Source organism: Oenanthe melanoleuca, chromosome 8 (genome assembly GCF_029582105.1).
Source record: "Oenanthe melanoleuca isolate GR-GAL-2019-014 chromosome 8, OMel1.0, whole genome shotgun sequence".
Taxonomy (NCBI): domain Eukaryota; kingdom Metazoa; phylum Chordata; class Aves; order Passeriformes; family Muscicapidae; genus Oenanthe; species Oenanthe melanoleuca.
The window spans coordinates 28,887,762-28,905,572 of record NC_079342.1 but is presented as its reverse complement, the minus strand read 5'-3'; the positions used below and the strand labels follow the sequence as shown (position 1 = coordinate 28,905,572).

At 43.7% G+C, this 17,811-nt stretch overlaps 1 long non-coding RNA gene across 1 annotated transcript; it reads left to right on the top strand.

The window, feature by feature from the left end:
- The first annotated feature begins 24 nt into the window (after nucleotides 1-24).
- LOC130255908 (uncharacterized) lies at nucleotides 25-16,626 on the top strand. The gene is made up of 5 exons (XR_008841036.1): nucleotides 25-466; nucleotides 2,511-2,620; nucleotides 8,398-8,642; nucleotides 13,433-13,597; nucleotides 14,160-16,626. It is a non-coding gene; the product is annotated as an uncharacterized LOC130255908 (long non-coding RNA).
- The last annotated feature ends 1,185 nt before the right edge of the window (nucleotides 16,627-17,811 follow it).

Sequence of the window (17,811 nt, the reverse complement as noted above, 5' to 3'; positions counted from 1 at the left end):
CAACAAAGGTATCCCAGGTTGAAGAGGAAGGGCTGTAAAAATGACAGGGAAAGTTGCCCGAGCAGAAGAATGGATGCAGAGGCATCGCCCTGCCGTTGTGGGCTTCCTGTCTGGAACAGTACGTCCTGACCGCTTGTCCTGCTGCGGGACCGGTATGTGCCAGCAGGTCTGCTCAAGGCTGGGCTAGTTCTGTGTCTTAGAGCTAGCCTGTCCTGCAGTGTGCAGGGGTTTTTTCTGCTTGTGAATTTTGTATCGTAGAATATTCTGAATTGGAAGGGACCCGTAAGTATAATTGAGTTCAACTCCTGGCCCTGCACAGGACAACTCCCAAGAATTCCACCACGTGCCTGAGAGTGTTGTCCAAACTCTGGCAGACCTGGTGCTGTGACCACTTCCCTAGGGAGCATATCCCAGTGCCCCACCAGCCTCTGGGGGAAGAAACTTTTGCTAATATCCAAACCTTTGGGTAAGTTACAGCACTTTGCAGACAATACTGGATAATCGTGACCCCAAACAGAGAAAAACAAATGGGAAATTCTGCTTCCATTGTTCTTGTTCAGTGAGGGAAACTGTCCTATTCCTGACTGGGAACTGACTGGGGCTTCGCTTAGGCAGCATTTAAAATACATCTATTTCCTGATTTCAGGGAGAACATGCATCACGGTTTTGATGTTGAGTTCACAGTTTTCTGTTTGTATCAGCTCATTAGCAACATTCAAAAAGTCATTCAAGAAGCTGGTTCTCTCAGTTTGTCAAGCTGCTTTATGTGTGTGCTAGTTGTTTTATTTAGATGTTTGGTATATTATACTGCTACAGAAGTATGCAATAATCTGGAAGAAGTAGCTAGGTTGGCTGGCTAATCAAATTTTATTATCCGTGCTACAGTCAGCACCTTTCCTAGGTGCTTACTGTGGTAGCTTTCTGCTGTTTGCAAGGGGAGAATTTCAAGCTTTGTTCTCTGATGTAATTTCCTATAACTTGGTAAATTCCAAATGGTAAAATTAATTGGTAGAATATGAGCAGAGCAGATAAAATAGATGTGATCAAATGGGATTTGGATGCTAGAGTATGCTTCTTTTCTACAATATTTTGTGTATCACTTCCCCTTTTGTGTTCATTAGATGGTCCAGATGTGGGAGGAATGGGTGAGAATGCGAAAGAGAACTATTTCTTCAGCCAGGGCTGACTCCCTCACTTGCTCAACAGCAATACCTGTGTGATTGGCACTTCCCCAGCTGGGACTGGCAGGCATTAATTATGCCTTTTGATATCCCTCAGGCTGCATCTCCAGCTCCCTCAGCACAGCTTCTGATTGCAGTAAATCAAAGCAACTGTTCAGAATCTGAGGGTTTGTCAGCTAAGAACTGGGCTCAGTAATGCACCTGGTTAAATAACTGTGTGGGTAGTTTTTGAGGGTTGTTTAAAAGTATTGTGCTTAATAAATGTAGTGTTTAATTGCTGTTGAGTTTTAAATATTTTTTAAAATGTTTCCTTCAGGAAAGACTGACTTAAACAGAAAGCTACTGACTAAAGAGAAGGGAGCTAGGTAACTTGTAAAAAAATGCATATTTATGCTAATGATAAAATAGGCAAAAGCTGCTGAACTTCTCTGCACATGAGTATGTAGGATTTTGAAAGTATTCTCTCATTCACATATGAATAGTTAATACACCTTGCTTATCAGATCTTGCAGAATTAGTGTGAAAGAAAAGTAAATACAAGGATGAATCCAGAAGCACAGTATCTCTTTGGCTGATTATAATTCTGGGGTTTTATTGATTTTTTTTAATCATCCCAAATTTTTTTAGTGGAAAGTAGGTTCATTCAGTCTGGTTAAAAAAAGGGAAATACCTATAAAAGAAACAATCTTGCCAAACTAATGATTGCATTTCTTGTTAGTAGTAATTGGTTGCATTAATTGTAAGCATTAATTTCATGAAGATTGTGTAATATTGAAAACAGAATGCTGGCTGGCTTATTGAAGCAGATGCATGGAACAGCTTCAGTGACTGATCCCAGAGAAATGGAAATGTGATGCACAGTTTTCAAACACAGCTGAGGTTTGGAACAGTTTTACAACAGAAAATAAAGGCAAGTAATCCAGTTGGTTAAATGAAATTATACTTATGCAAAGTCTGTAAAACTAGTAACTTGTCTCACCCAAGTACATCACTGAGAAAAATATGTAAAACTGAAGGAAAACGGGCCGGACAGCTTAGTGTCTGAGTAGCAGTATTATCATTTTGTGCCCATTTTGAGCCCCCCACTTTATTTTTGCCTGATTTCCAACAAAAGATAATTGCCCCTAGTGACCAAGTTCTGCTCTTTGGTGCACTAGCTTATGTGGTTCTTTATTGCTAAAAGCATTGCATGATGTAAGGAGCATGACTACATTCCAGCTTACTGAGGGATGAGCTGGTTTATCACCTTCTGTGCTGCTACATCTCCTGCTGTGTCTAAACACACAGCTTTGCCATGTGCTCTGTAAGTGCCTTTCCTTCTTTCCACAGGCTGCTGCTGCACACTTCCCTGCTCCCACATTGTCATGTCCATGCTTTAAACAGAGCTCATCGGTCAATATCCATTTGAGGACAGAGCCTATGATAAGCATCGATCACTGGTAATGCTTGTGTCTCCTCAGACTAAAAGTGTTGGTCAGACAGGTCTGTTGCTGCTCTTGTAGAGAGTTATTGAAGTGGTGGCTGTTTGGAGATCAGCAGCACTTCTGTGAACTTGCAAGGGACTTTCTGACATACCTTATAGTATTTGTCATTCCTCTTGTGTTTCTCAAGAAACCTCCCGTGCTTTAGGATGCTTGAAGTGCCAGTTTGCTATCTAGGTAATCAGGAATCTGCCAGTTCTCCTGTCTCTAGTGCTGTGATGCACTTGGCAGTTCCATTCTAGCTTTTAGCATGCAGAAGGCTGTGCTCAAAAAATCGCCTTCTGTATTCCCCCTTGGTACTCAGAAACTCAGATCTCAAACTTGCCCCATGGCTTCTTTCACCATGTCTCATTTTATTGTGGCTCTATTGTTTTAATGTGTGTTGCTTCTAGTGTTGTGTTGTATAACTCTGTGGCTTGTATATGTGCATAGTCAACTCTGCCCCATTTCTCAGTCTTAGAATTCTCTCTCTTCTGCAACCATGGAGTTGTCCTAGACCTGCTTATTTGTGACTCCAAGTCCCCCTTTCTCTTCTCAATCCTATCTCTATGCCATCTGTACATAGAAGGCCTATACCCTAAACCTTCAAGCACTGGGCAGTAGGATGGAAAAAAGACTTGCAGAGTTAGACTGTTGGAATCTTTCACACAGATATTCCACATTCTCTCCAGCTTTGATCATCCCATGCTTTCCTCTGAAATAACTGAAAATATGTGAAAAGGGTTTCTTTCATCCCTTCCCTTAGGAGAATATTCTGTGCCAGGTAGGTCTGACTGTTAGGCATTCTTTCCTAAATTAGTCCTTTCCCTACTCTGCTGTTATTGCCAGTTATATGTATGAGATCTTTTCCATGAAAAGTCAGTTAAACCCACTCTTTCTAACAGCGGGTAAAAAAATCTCTATGTTATATTGTGACTGGTGGGGCTTGGGGTTTGCCCAGAGCTGCCACAACAAGCCCGGATAAGATGTTCTGTAAGGAACAGCTTCTCCTGGTGTCTCAGGCAGATTTCAGCCAAAAGGTGCTTGAATGCAAGCAAGCTTAGAGTCTAGGCCAGAAGCTCTTTTGTTATTTCTGCTTAGCTTGCAAAGTACCTTCTTGGCCAGCAGAGAAAAAGAGATCAAGAAAGCTGCATGGAGGTTCCACAGACACTTTATTTCTTCCACGAAAGGGTCCAGGCAGCAGTCCAAGTATATAAAGTACTAAGGGGGCTTTTGTAGGGTCAGGGTGCCTTGGAAACGGACCAACAGTATAGTGGATTGTGAAACTGAACAACTATTAAAGATTTTAGGTAAAAAGTGACCTATTAAATCACAAAGAGATAAAGCAGGGATCTGCAGAGGGGGTGAAAATATTTCTAGTGCTAGCCATTCTAAGGAAGCCATTTCTTATCTAAGGGATGATTTTCTAGGGAGGCCCTGTCAGGGTTTCTGCTCCTTCCACATTATATGATGAGGAAACAAAAAAAAAAAAATTGTTCTCCTTCATTATGCTTGACAGAAATGCTTGTGTCCAGGAGTTCTTCTTCTGGAATGATCTCTAAGGCCTGGAAAGTTTCAGCTTAATTTGTGGTTCCCATGAACCACATTAGTCACGCCCTAATTAGTCACATCATCATGTTACAACCCAAAATGCTATCACTAGATACTGAGCAAAGGGATTTCATGCATGTATCTGTCTGTTTGGGGGCATCATTTCCAGGTGTTTGGAAGTAAACCACAGAAGACAAAGCTTTGGGGGTTTCCTGCAATGGACTGTGATGAGAATCTGTAGAATTTATACATAAGTTTGTTCAGAGCTTTGAAGCAATCTCTTACAATGTGATCTGTTTCAGAAGTCTGCACAGGTGAAAAAGAAAGGTGGAGCTAGTTTCTGTGTCCCTTGGAGGGAGAGGATGGGTTGGGGTGGGAAAGCTGCATCTTTGGTCAGAAATAGGCATCTGCAAAATACCAGGAGAAAAAGATAGGGAAGAAGCCCTCATTCACAGATCAACTACTTGTTCCCCTCCATTTCACTTGATGTATGTTAAATGTAGTTAAGTGCTGAATGGAGGCAGAAAACCAAAGGAAACAAATTGCTATTTGGGTACAGGCGGCAGAGATGATTGTGGGAGTATTCCTCTGGCTTCCCTGGCGGGGTCCCCAAAGACCCTCGAATGAGACCCAGGTGTCTCAGGGGCTGGATTTAGCTCCTTCGAACAATTTACCCACATTGGGAGAAGAAATACAAGCCTCAAAAATAAATAGAGTGTAAATTAGACTGTTAGAATGTAGAATTAGCAGATTTCTAGAATGTTTGTGATAAGGGATATGTGGCCAAGATGGAGAATTGGGGGTGTGGATACCTCTTCCTCCTTCTTCTCCGTGTCATCCATGCTGGGTGACTCGCTGGCACTTTTAGATTGGATGAGGACAGATCTGGACCATGTAACAAGATTGTATTGTATTGGGGGTCATTTGTAAATACCTAGTACGTAATTTAGACTATAAAAGATAAGTCCTGCCTCTGCCAGGCAGATTCTGCCCTGGACGTCTAGCGAGCAGACCGCCGTTCGCTGGACAAAGCATTCCTGAGATAAGGAAGAATAAATAATCATGAAAACCTCTAAGAACAGTCTCCTGCAGTCTCTCATCGACGGGCATTGGAAAGAGCTGGGTTCTAAACCACCTGCATGTCCTCCAGAGGTGATCTCAGGTCTAAGGAGACACCTCAGGATGTGTCAATGATTCCCTTATTTTATGGATAGAATCATAGAACTTTTAAGGTTGGAAAAGCCTCTAAGATCATTGAGTTCTACCATTAACCCAGAATTGCCAAGCCCTTCACTAAACCATATCCAAATGCCATATATGTACATGTCTTTTTAATCTGTCCAGGGGTGATGATTCCACCACTGCTGTGGGCAGCCTGTGCGTGTTTACCCATTCAGTAAAGAAATTTTTTCCTAAAACCTAATCCAAATATCACATAAGGGTGTCAGGTAAGGAATTGTACATTGAATCTTGAAATCCATGCCTCATTTTCATTGGTGTCTGTGATTATTCTGCTTGAAGAGAGATGCAACAAAGTGGTCTGCAAAGCAGGTATAAGTGGGTATATGGCTGTCCAGTGGAGGTGTAGGGCCTGTTTGGTTTTTATCAACCAAAGCCTCACATTTCTGGACAGGAAGGACACCTTCTTCAGCTGTGCTGCCAGTGGAAGGCAGGGATATTTCCAAAGCTTTGGCAGACATTTAGGAGATATAAGGATGTTTCACAGAAACAGAATTTTTATTGTAACTCAGGATTGGATGAATTATTGTAATGGAGATTATAATCTGAACCCAGATGTGCTGTTACTGTGGATGTATATTGGCCAAGTGCTTTCTAGTTATCACATTACCTAATTTAGACTTAAATAATGCTTTTTTTCCCTTCTGCTTGTGCAGTGAATAACACAGTTGCTTAGTAAGTCACATATGGTGGCATTTTGAATTTGCATCATGTGGTATAAAATTTGAATTTTTTAACCAAATATGCCTATCACCTTCTCTACAGATTGACATGTACTATTAATGCCAACATTTAGTGTACAATATTGAATAAGCCAGCTGATAAATTCAGATTTCTAACTTTATATTTCATCCTTCCTCCCTTTCTTTTTCAGCTTCTACCTTCTTGTTTTTATATATGAGGCGTTCATTAAGGCCAAAATTCTTTGTGGGTTGTCTGCATGAAACATCTACAGTAAAGGAGATTTTTGGTGTGAATGAATGTACCTGAAACCTTTAAACATTGAACTTCAGTTTTGACCTCTAAATGTCAATGAAATATAACAGTAATATTTTATTTAGTTAGTTTTAGGTTTTAGCTTTGAGACTTAATTAGCCAGAAAATAAGCTCTTCCTATATATTTATGCAAGGTAGGAAAGAAAAATTAATTCTGAAATAAAAGTATGGCAAAACAAGTAAGCTTACAACACATCACCTTGCTCCATGTGTTAACAGGTGTGCTCTAGTAACTCCTAGATGGACTTCACCAGTGTTAAGGTGATAAATCAGGTAAAAGTCAAAACAAAATAAACTTGTAATCTCTCAAGTGAATCTATTATTCAGGCACACAAAAAGCCAATGCATGTTGTCAAATGAAGCGAACCTTTTAATTCTCCCAAATCCAGATAACAGTGTAGGCTACATGCTATATTAGAAGAGTAAAATGAAGTGGGCAAAATTGTGTCCCACACTTCCTGTACAGAAAGATCAGTATAATCTCTCTGAATTTTTCATGCAGCATCAGTACAGGCTTTGAGTTGAAGACCGTGCACAGTGCTGGAGAATGCCATGGCCAAAAAGATGGTCAGTAATGCAGACCACAGCTGAGAGACTGATACAAAGCCTGTTGTAACTAGGGAATGAGAGGTGCTGTGGCATAGTTAACAATTGCAGTGGACCATAATACCAAGCCTTTATTGAAGGTTGAAAACTTTGAGCTCTTATTTGGACAGTCTAGAAGCTCTTTTGTATCTACCTCATTATGACTTCTCCAGGTACTTACCAGCCTAGTTCTGAATCAGGGAAAAAAATTATTTGTCTTTTAAAAAGTCATGAAAACCAGTTTTATGATCACAATTCTTACTTCTTGTTGTTGTTGATCTTGAAAGCAGCTGTGCTGTTTGAAGGGTCAGTTCTTCCTCTGAGAACCTGCCAGATGAATTCCCAGGGCTGGCTTGCCTTCCCAGTGGGTTTATTGCTGTTCTGTGCTCTCCAGACACGTGCTGTTCAGCATCCTGCATCTCGTAACTACACCAGCAGTGCTCAAAGAATATCCTTCTGCCACTCCTGTAAGATTGACCTGCTCACATCCTCCCAAATTAAAGCTAAAGCAAATCCATTACAACAACATAGAGAATAGTAGGATGCAGCTAGATCTTGGAGAGGCTGAGAAATTGGTCAGGGTTGTTGGGGGTTCTCCTTTGCATGGTGTGGTGCCCTGGATTTCGTGATTCACAGAGGTGAGAGGGTTCAATAGAAGATTTTCTGGAGCACAGGAGGGTGAAAGATGAGGTAAGCACTTCTAGTTGCCTTCTTTTTCTTTCCCAGCTTTGCCTCCAGGATTTTGCCATTGCTGAGAATTGTCTTTTTATCTTCTTTTTGAGAAGTGACTTAAGAGCAAATTTTATGATGATAATGTTTTGTGGTGTCCACTGGCTCTACCTGGGATCACAGATTTATACTGCATGGCCTCTAAGAAAAGATGTAACAAACTGTTGTTGTTTGGGGAATGGAGACGGGAAGTCCTAAGTCTCTGCTTACATGAGAAACACAGGTGTGTGGCAGATGAGAATAATGTGCTCTCCATCTTAATAATATCTGTGGTGAGAAATAGTGTATTTAAATTACAACATTAAAGTTCAGGTTAGAGGTTGTTGAAAACTTTCTAATTGACTCTCTGGTGCGGTCATGGAACCTGCATTCCTGCTGACCTGAGCAAACATGTTGAAAAAATTAAGGGTGGAGCCAGTCCTTCCTTGGACCTGGAGCAGATGGACAAGGTGATGCTATCAGGTACTTTTGAGTCCATATTTTTCAGTGATATTTATGCTTTTCCTTTAATGGACTTGAAAATACCTTTGGACTGCCTATCTAATGCTGCATTCCTAACTTTTTTCTTGTGTTTTATTTTTGTTTTGTCTCATCTGTGTGTCACGCTTGCTGTCGTGCATCCTGTTGCTACTCTGGCCTGGTGTCCCTCACTGCAGTGGCTGTGGCAATGCTGAGAAGATGGGCCTTTCTTGGTGAGGATTGCAGCCTTCAGGTGTGACTGGAGAACTGCAGCAGCAGTGGGATCTGTGATACAGCTGGAGGGGTCTGCCAGTGCCACAAGAAGTTCATTGGACAGGACTGGAGTGAAAATCAATGTCCTGGGGATTGCAGTAGCAAGGGGTTCTGTGACACTGGAGTGTGCTGCTGTTATGATGGCTTCCTTGGCCTCAGCTGCTCCCGGGTAAGACATTCCTGGGAGCTACTTCTCTCTTCATTCTTGCAATCTGACTTTCCTTCTCTCCTTCCCATACACTTTTAGTTAATCCTGTAGGTAAGCCAGTCCTGGGATCACCATGGTTAGTTTGGCATTTCTGCTGGCTGACTGGTCCTTGTCTTCACGAATTGCCTGGGAAACACAGCTGAATTAGGGGGAGGTAGAATACAGTTACAGTGCTAGCATCACCAGCTGAGTGATAGAGCAAAATGAGCATGGAGCCTGTAACTGAAGGAGGAGACAGAGTCCATTTCTTGACATACAAATGAGACATTAGAAGGTGAAATTGTCTTTGCTGCAGTGTGCACTGCTTGCTGATGAGGTAGTTGATTAAATAAAACCTGTGAGACAAAGGATGTAAATCCTTTAAAAAGCCCCCCCTTTGAAGTGAGGTCTTTGGGAAATTCTCCCTTATCCTGCTCTGATACAAAGTAGTAGGATTTGTCTGAGAAGACCTTGAGGAGTGTCCTGCAGTTCGTGGTTCATTCTGCCTCCCAAGAGCCACAGGTTTGTACCCCAGTACTCAGCCTTTTGCCCTGGAAGCACCTTCTCAGCATGGCGCTCTTGATGTAATCTTTCACAGCTCCTTGTGAAGAAGTAACCGCACTCACTAAGCAGCAGTAAGGGTTTTCAGTGACCTTCTTTACATGTCTGATCTGCCCTGTATCATCCCTCATGTTTCAGACCTGATCTGTCTGCTCAGATACTTACCTTTTAAATAAAAGATTATTAGCTCAAAACTTTAGTCCTCCAGGCAATTCCACACTATACAGAGGTAGAGGATGGTGTGGCTATCCAGCATTCTTCTCTCCTGTGTGTAGGCTGAGATTTGCTACTCAGGAGGCAGCACCTTTATAGAGGTGGCGAGCAGAAACAATTTTTTCAGAGGACTGTTGCTCAGTTCTGTTCCAAAAGGCTGTTTGGGTCTGACTTTGGATCCTCTCCCTTCTACAAACCTTCAGTGTTGTACAGGCTCAGAAAGTGTCCTCTGTTCTCTGGATGAGCAGAAGGACAGAGCATAGCTTCTCAACAGCTAGGAACTGGCCTTGGATGTTGCATTTTTTCTATGTGCTCTGCAGCTGTTGTGCATTGCAGCAGAGGTCAAAGAGTTTGTGTCCTACAGATGTACAGGGAAACTGTGATCATAAGCAAACCAATTAGCAAATCAATGGTGTTACTGCTGGCTGGATGTCCATTCTAGCCACACCATCTGGAGGCTTGGGAATACAGTGTGTGAGTGAAGATTGCCCATGCTGGTCACCAGTGCTGGCAAGCCTTGCTAACCACGTGCAGGACAAAACCTGCTGATAAGCAGCCAGTGGGCAGAGAGGATGATAATGCAGGAGATCTTTCTGCACATTTGTCCTAGTTTGGACAAACTTAGGGGAAAAAAACCTCCAGAAGAGCTTTTCAGGGAATAAACTTTCAATTTTTTATTTTACTAGACTTAAGAAAAAAATACTTTACTTAGGGGGAAAAGTGGAAAAAACTTATTTATTAACACATACAAGGGAAACACTTCCTAGCACAGATTTAGATGAAAAAAAAAAAAAAAAAAAAATTTTACCGAGGGAGAAAAAAGAGACGTGGACGATTTGATTTTTACCAGAAGGACGAGATGCTTTTCTGGCCGGTGTCCAGAGGCAGGCCACAGGGTTTTTTCGGAGCGAGCTGGTGCTGATTTTCGGGAGGTGAGGGGGGGGGAAGGGAGAGGGGGAGAGAGAGAAAGGGAGAGAGAAAAAGGAAAGAAAAAACAGCTAGCAAGCTTTAAACAACAGCGAGCTAAAACAAATAATTCGAGCAATATATAGCCAAAAAATTAAGAAAAAAAAACCAGCAAACTAACAAACCAGGCAACGAACTACTACTACAGCAGCGAAAAGCTACTACCAGCAGCAGCAGCAGCAGCCAGAGCTAAGCGAGCTACCGCAAGAAGAAGAGAAAAAAAACTAAGGCCAGTCCACAGAGCTGAGCTCAGGCGGTTTCTTTTCTGGGAGCAGACAGCTTCATGGCCAAGGGGGGCAGGGTGAGGAGTCAGTCAAAACACCAACCCAGGACAACATTCTAGTAATGGCAGGGCACAGCAGTGTAAGTAATCTCAGGGCCTTGAGTAGCTGCCCAGAGGTCCTGCCCTGTTCAGAGGTCAGGAAACACACACCAGAGTGGCAGCAAATCAAACATTTCAAGCCAGCATGCTATGGGAGCCTCTTGTACTGTGTGAATGCCCACAGGCGTTGCCAATTGTGGATTAACTGAAATGCAGAGAAATTAAAGTCCATTTTTCCTGCCAGTCCTCTTCCTACTCTTATTGCAAGCCAAGGCTGGGTGATTTTGCATGGGCAGTCAGTGGCAGGACAAGGGGCAATGGTTTTAAACTGACAGAGGGCATGTTTAGATTAGAGATCAGGAAGAAATGCCTTGCTCAGAGGGTGGGGAGGCATTGGCACAGGTTGGCCACAGAGACTGTGGCTGCTCCCTCCCTCAAAGTGTTCATGGCTGGATGGGGCTCTGAGCAACCTGGTCTATGAGTGGCATCCCTGCCGTAGCAGGGGATTGGAATAGGTTGAGCTTTAAGGTCCCTTCCAACCCAAACCATTCTAGGATTATATCTCTTGCAGCCTTTGGGGACCCTTATCTGTGTGCCAGCTCCCAGGGAGTGGGGAAGGCCAACAGCTTCTACCTGCTGATGCAGCTGGCCCTGTGTGGCCCTGTGCGGCCCCTGGCACAGCAGGGGCTGCTGCTTCCTGTGTTTCTCTTCCAGTACCCTTGTCCATAGGAGCTTCCCAAGGTGAAGTGCCTTCTCCTGCTTTGTTGATGGATAGTTTTTCCCGCTCTGTTCACACAGTGAGCTTCCTCTACCAGTATCTCATGGAGCGCAGCCAAGTGCAGCAGACTAGAAATGCCTCCAGCAGCATGTTTACCATTTACCTGAATGGGGATGGCAGCAGGCTGCTGCAGGTGTACTGTGACATGAGCACTGACAGAGGCAGGTGGATACTGAGTGAAACTCTGGTCCTCTTCCTGCTTTTTGATGAATGTAATCACACAGACATGACACAAATGTTAGTTGAGGCTCCTTTCTCACTGGTGCACTTCTGTGTATCAGCTCCTTCCTGAATGGAGTAGCAGGTCTTAGGGAGGGTAGTGGATGCCGATGTACCCACAGTCTGGGGTAATGTGTATGTAGTTAATGCAGTTTCAGCTGATGCCTGTTAGTGTTTTCATTGCTAGTGCTATGAGTGTGCACCTTGACTGTGGCCACACAGGAGGTGTTGAGTGACTCAAAGGAATCTGAAGGCAGAAGCATGGATGCTTTGTGGTGGGGAGTGCGTATGAATGTGGAGGAGTGAGGTCTAAGTTCTCTGACAGCGACTTCCCTAACAACCAGAGAAGACCATCACCTTTTTCACCTTTCAGTGGTAAGTGATATTCTTCACTGAAATAAATTGTTGTGTGTTGCTGCCAAGCCCCTCTGATCTTGGTGAAGTTTAGAAACTCAAACGCCTTCTGGATCTTGTCTAAGCTTGTTTTGTCTGAGTGTTCAGATCATGCTCAGATTTGTGGGAAGTAAACTGTCAAATTTGTACAACTAAGTATTTGCCTCAGTGCTTATGTGCAGACAGAAAATGCAGTGTGTTAATCAGAGAATCCAGCATTAAATAGGGCAAAGTGTTTGGAGTAAGAGACTTTAAATGTTCTGTGGAAAATAATGTTGCAGTACAGCTAGTCTCGTGCTGGTTAAGGTTGTTTGTCTTTTTCTGATGTTTCTGTCTCTTGCCAGAAACTGAGATAAGACAGCATAAACTTGTCAAATTGTCGTGAAGCCTCAAGCAGGGGAGGAGGCAGGAAGTAGCTGATTTAACCAAAATGGTCTTGGGGTGAGTGTCTAAGACTGCAAAGGTGAACAGGCTTCCCACTTTAAAGAGTAGTTGTCTTTTATTTCTAGGTCTTGACAAGCTGCACGACCTCATGAGCAGCAGCTCCGTCTTCTGTGAGCTCCGTGTAGATTTGTGGACAGCCAGCCAATCTGTCTGTGCTGTCTATGACTTCTTCGAGGTTGCCTCAAGCAGGGACAGGTACAGGCTGTCAGTGGGGAATTACAGAGGCAAAGCTGGTGAAGAGGGCCTTTTACTGGTGCTGTCTCTGCACAGGAAAGCAAATCCTTGACATGTGTATTTGTTTTGCCAGTAGAGTGGGAGCTCCTTAGGTAAGGTTGGATCAGATGTGGGTCTCTTTGAGGAGGAAAGTCTTTGTAGGGAGACCGAGGAGAGTGCACCCATCGGCCTGTCTTATGCTGAAGACAGGAGAAGCAGTTGCTTGTTCATGGGGAAGAGAGGAGTCTGTCACTCAGGGAAATGCCTGAAAAGGCAAGCTGGGAAGTTTCCACAAAGTAATCTGTGCTGAGGGGGCAGCAACTTCTGGGGCTTCCCAGCCAAGAGGGAATAAAATGGTCTTTTATTCAGATGGGAGTTTGCTCAACAGCAGTGCTGGCTTCTGATGCTGGTAAATCCTTACTATTGCTATTGTGTCCACATGTCTTTCCATTTAATACCCTCTTGCCATAAGGTTTAGATCTTCAGCTGGGAGGATCCCCCTTGGACATGCCCTCTAATAGCAGTGCTTTAGAGATTCCTGTCCAGACCTATCCTGTGCTGTGGCTTTTTCCCTGCCAGGCCTGCTGTGTCCCACCTGAAGAGTGGATAAGCCCTCAGGCTGAGCAGCTGTAGTAATTTACAATCTTTCATCCCTTCTTTTAGGGAGAGCAAGGACCTACCACAATGTCTGGAAGTTCACAACATGGGACAGAGATAAATGATGTGGCTCTCAGCAGCTGTGCCGTGATGCACCACGGTGCATGGTGGTATAAGAACTGCCACCTGGCCAACCTCAATGGGAAGCACGGGGAGAGCAATCACAGTGAGGTGAGCAGCAGAGCTGGTATACTGATTATCTCTTCATGGCCTGGAGAAAACACATGGAGGGAGTGCCTTTCCTTAGAGCAGGACCAATTGCCCTCCAACTCATTTCATTAGAAAGCAAAATGATCCATAACGAAACTTACAGTTCTTACTCTCTCCTCCCTGGATCCAGAGGACCTGAGCTCATGGCTCCCTGCTTCTTGTGGGCAAAGATACTTGAGGTGGAGCTGTCTTGATGTCTGAAGGGAACACCTGAAGGAAAACTCACTAGAAACCACACTGGAATACTTGCTCACTGTCTGATATAGCCTTCCCCTTGGTTTTTAGTGCACACCTTGGGGTGCATCTTGCAGTACAGGCTTAATTTGGGATTTAAGATGGCTCAGTCCTGTTGTGTTCCAAACTAGGTAGAGGTTGGATCTATATATTAAGAGTGTCTGAAAGACTGATTATAATTAAAGTCTCTGTTTATTGGAGGGTTAAATGGTATTTGAGGTGGGCAGTGGTAGACCCTAGCACCTGGTCTGGGCATTTAAATAAGAGAAATTCCTTGGTCTTTTCCCAGGGTGTGAGCTGGGAGTCATGGAAAGACATGAATTCTCCATCCCTTTTACAGAGATGAAGATTCGTCCTCAGTCTTCCAGTAATGAACCAGTTCTGAGGAGGAGGAGGAAGAAGTCTTTATCAGAGAAGAGGATTATTCTCTGGAGGATTCTCTTAGGATTATCAGAGAATAGAACTCTCTGTGGAACAATACCCAAACATAATGATTCAGTATTTCTTAACACTTTTATTCAGACAGCTTTCTCCAGTACAAAGGAGACAATAGCTGACCAATGTGCATCCAGGAACATCTGGATCTACAGGCCAGCCTGCTACCAGCCTTTAGAGCTCCTGGTGGGTGATATTCCAGGGACTAGGAGGGGCTTGTGGGGGCATCCTGCTTATAGATAGTCTGGTTGGCTATGCATGAGAAAAACCTGCTTGATCCAATACATACAGCTTCTATGAACTTTATGTAAAACAAATGTTAACATATGTTGTTCTTTCTGAAACCTGGGCTGTAGACTTCTCTTAATTCTGTCCTTCTCTGGTGACATCCACTTCAGACTTCCAAAAATAAGTTTGAACCCACTAACAAATAGTAGCCCCCTAATTTAGATCAAAACGAACTTTTCTGAGACTGTCATCTCTCCCTGTTTTGGTCTGCAGTTCTCCTCATTATTTGGACATATTCCCTATTCTTCCTGCCAAACTGGGGTTTGGGAAATGCTGCCAGTCTGCTGACAAGGCTCATTAACCCATGTGTGTTCTGAAGACTGGGTTCCTCAACCTCCAGTATCACATCTCTGCAGGTTAAAATCTGGCTATTTTGCTTGTTTCATGTTTCCCAGACCAGAGAAAAACATAAGATGTGCAATAGATTGATGTTCACACTCCAGGGTGAGGCCCAGAACAGGGTGAATGTAAGGTCCACTGTCATCCAGGCTCTGCTCACCATCCCAGACCTGCCTCCCTGTATTGCTTCCTTACAGACAATTAACCAAACTCCCTTTGTGACTGTTTGTAAGAGTCGGTCTGAAGTTTTCTCTGATCTGCCTCACAACCATCATCAGAGACTGGGACCTGAGATTGCACCACTTGCCCTGAACTGAGCTCGGGCCTTGCTTGTGGGTCAAGGACTGTTTGTAGCTGTGCCTGGTGCTTGTCATGGCACACTGCAGGGTACTGGTTATCGCACCCTGTCCCCGCACCTGTGTCATGGAGCTACGATCTCCACATACAATAGTACATAAATCTCCCCACCTTTTGGCCAGAGGCCACTTGCTTTGGAAAAGGACTATAAAAAGTGACTTTCTTAAAGGAGATTTGAGATCTCTTTCTCCCCAACGGATTGAAGATGCGTCTCGTCTCGTCGGACAACCACAAGGATGCGTCCCGTCTGTTGGTAGCTATATCCCATCCTTATCTCTCTTACCCTCTCCCTACTTAATTTCCTTTTATCTCTCTCTCTCTCTCTCAAAACTTAATTATTAGCATGCAATAAACTGCATTATTGCTTTCTGCTAAACAAACCTGAGTCTCTTGCTTTTGTCTTTTGCACCCTGGGGTCGAACGAACCATCACAACTCCCGCTCAGGTTGAGCGGATCATGACACTGTTCCATCTGCTGCCTTCTGCTTTTTCATCAGCAGTGTGGCAGGTAGTGTTGTTGAAATGGTAACACTTGTCATCCACCTCTAAAATGAACGTCTCTTGGAGTTAAAGTGATCCTGTGTGCCCTAGTGTATGGTTTCACATTTGACTGCTTTTTATTTCTATTTTTTTTCTTTTTTTCTTTCTTTTTTTTTTTTCTCACAGCCATGAAGGTGAGGTTTATTTTCTTTCCAGCTAGGGAAAAGTATGAGCTAAACAAATACTGCTTGCTCAAAGTCTTTCTTGTCTGACCACACTGGGACATGGTTATCCCATGTCTTACTGGCCTTTTCTATCACAGTACTAAACTGAGTAATACATTTTAAAGAGTCCTTCCCAGACTCTGGAGAAAGTAATAAAATCACAAATTAAGGAGGTCCTAAAATATTTCAGTCTTCTTTGCGTGGGTGGTAGAATTATTTTTCTTCCTATTTAAGCATTTTGCACAAAGTGGAAGCATTACCCAGGCCTGGAGTGGGACTGTGCAGATTAGTTCTTTGGAGTCTGCTCCAAAACAGGGATGGGGACTGTGCTCTCTTTGTGCCTTAACTCTGTGAAACACTTATCTGATCTGTGCTTGCTAGGACCTGGCTGACAAGAGCCAGCTAGAGGGCTGTCTCTCAAAGGTGAGGACTAAATTGTTCATCATACTTTCAGGGCTGTGCCTCTTTTGTGGGCAGGTGGGCAGAGACTCATCTGAGCTGCATTAAGATATCCAAGCCCTGGTTTGGGGGTAGGAGGAGACTAATGATGAGAGTAGTAGAAAGGAAAATGGTACTTGAAGTGTTTTGCAGGCTCTGTGCTAAGAGTATGAGAGAAGGACATGGGAAAGCAATGAGGGCTCTTTACTATGAAGTGTTTTCTCCCTGTTGCCCACTTGTCTGTAGGCAAGGGCAGATTTCAATTTTCAGTTAAAGGGTTCAGTGAAGTCATCAGGAAGGTGACTCCTTCAAGAAGGTGAGAGGGAGAGGAGAACTAGTCTCACACACAGCCACTCTAAAAGTAAGTGTATGCTCTAGAAACAGCAGGCATGATTATTACCTGTGACTTTTTCCTGTGCAGCAGCAAAACAATCCCATCCTAAAGTTGAATTCCACCTGGGAGCAGGGAATGTTCTCTTAAGCAGTATAAGCTTTGTTTTTGAGCTAAAGGCAAATGGGCACCTTATTTGCAGTTCCTGAGGAGGGTCTATCTGCCATTCCTAATGTGCGTCTCTGACCAGGAAGGGCAAAGCTGGCAGCTGCTGGAAAACCATTGCAGAAAGTCAGTATCCCCGAACAGCCACAGGATGGCATTGTCTCTTCATGCAGGAGAGACTTCCCAATATTCAGCTGGCCTCCACGAAAGGACCTTTGTGGGGTTAACTAGAGACTGTGCTACAGCCTGGGCGGCTGGGACAGCTCAGATAATGCAGTTTGTTTGCCTTGAGGAACTGGCTGTTCTGGTTTTGAGGCTCAGGATGGTTGGGGTAGTGCCATAAAAGTGTCATACCCCTTTACTACGCTTGTTTTGCTATAATGTGCGGGCCTGTAACAATGATGCTAGAGGGCCACTACATTCTCAAAACCACTGCCTTGCTCTGAGATCACTTAAAAGTCTGATTTGCAACACACCCAGGGCAGAATTTGAATCCCAGAAGGATCCTCACTACTTTGACATCACTGTATTGAGGATTGTCCTGTAGCTGGGTCATACCAGCCAGAACCCATCTGTTGCAATATATCTGCTGTTTCTGAGATCCCAGGAAGAGGAGGAAGAGGATGCCTCTTCCCAAAGATACTGCATTTCTGTATTGCTGTGATTTGATGAGAAGCCTGAAGTGTCTTACTGCACTGGACACTTGCTTGGAAAGCAGTGCTATTACTTTTGGCCGCTGTATGCTTTGTTGGCTGAATAACTAGTGGAATGGCCAGTGAGGATCCAATTCTTCTGTTACCGAGGGATTTAATGGGCATTTTTACTTCCCTTCAATCTTTAGACTGCTCCAGGATGCTAAACTTCATCTCAACCACTGCATATTT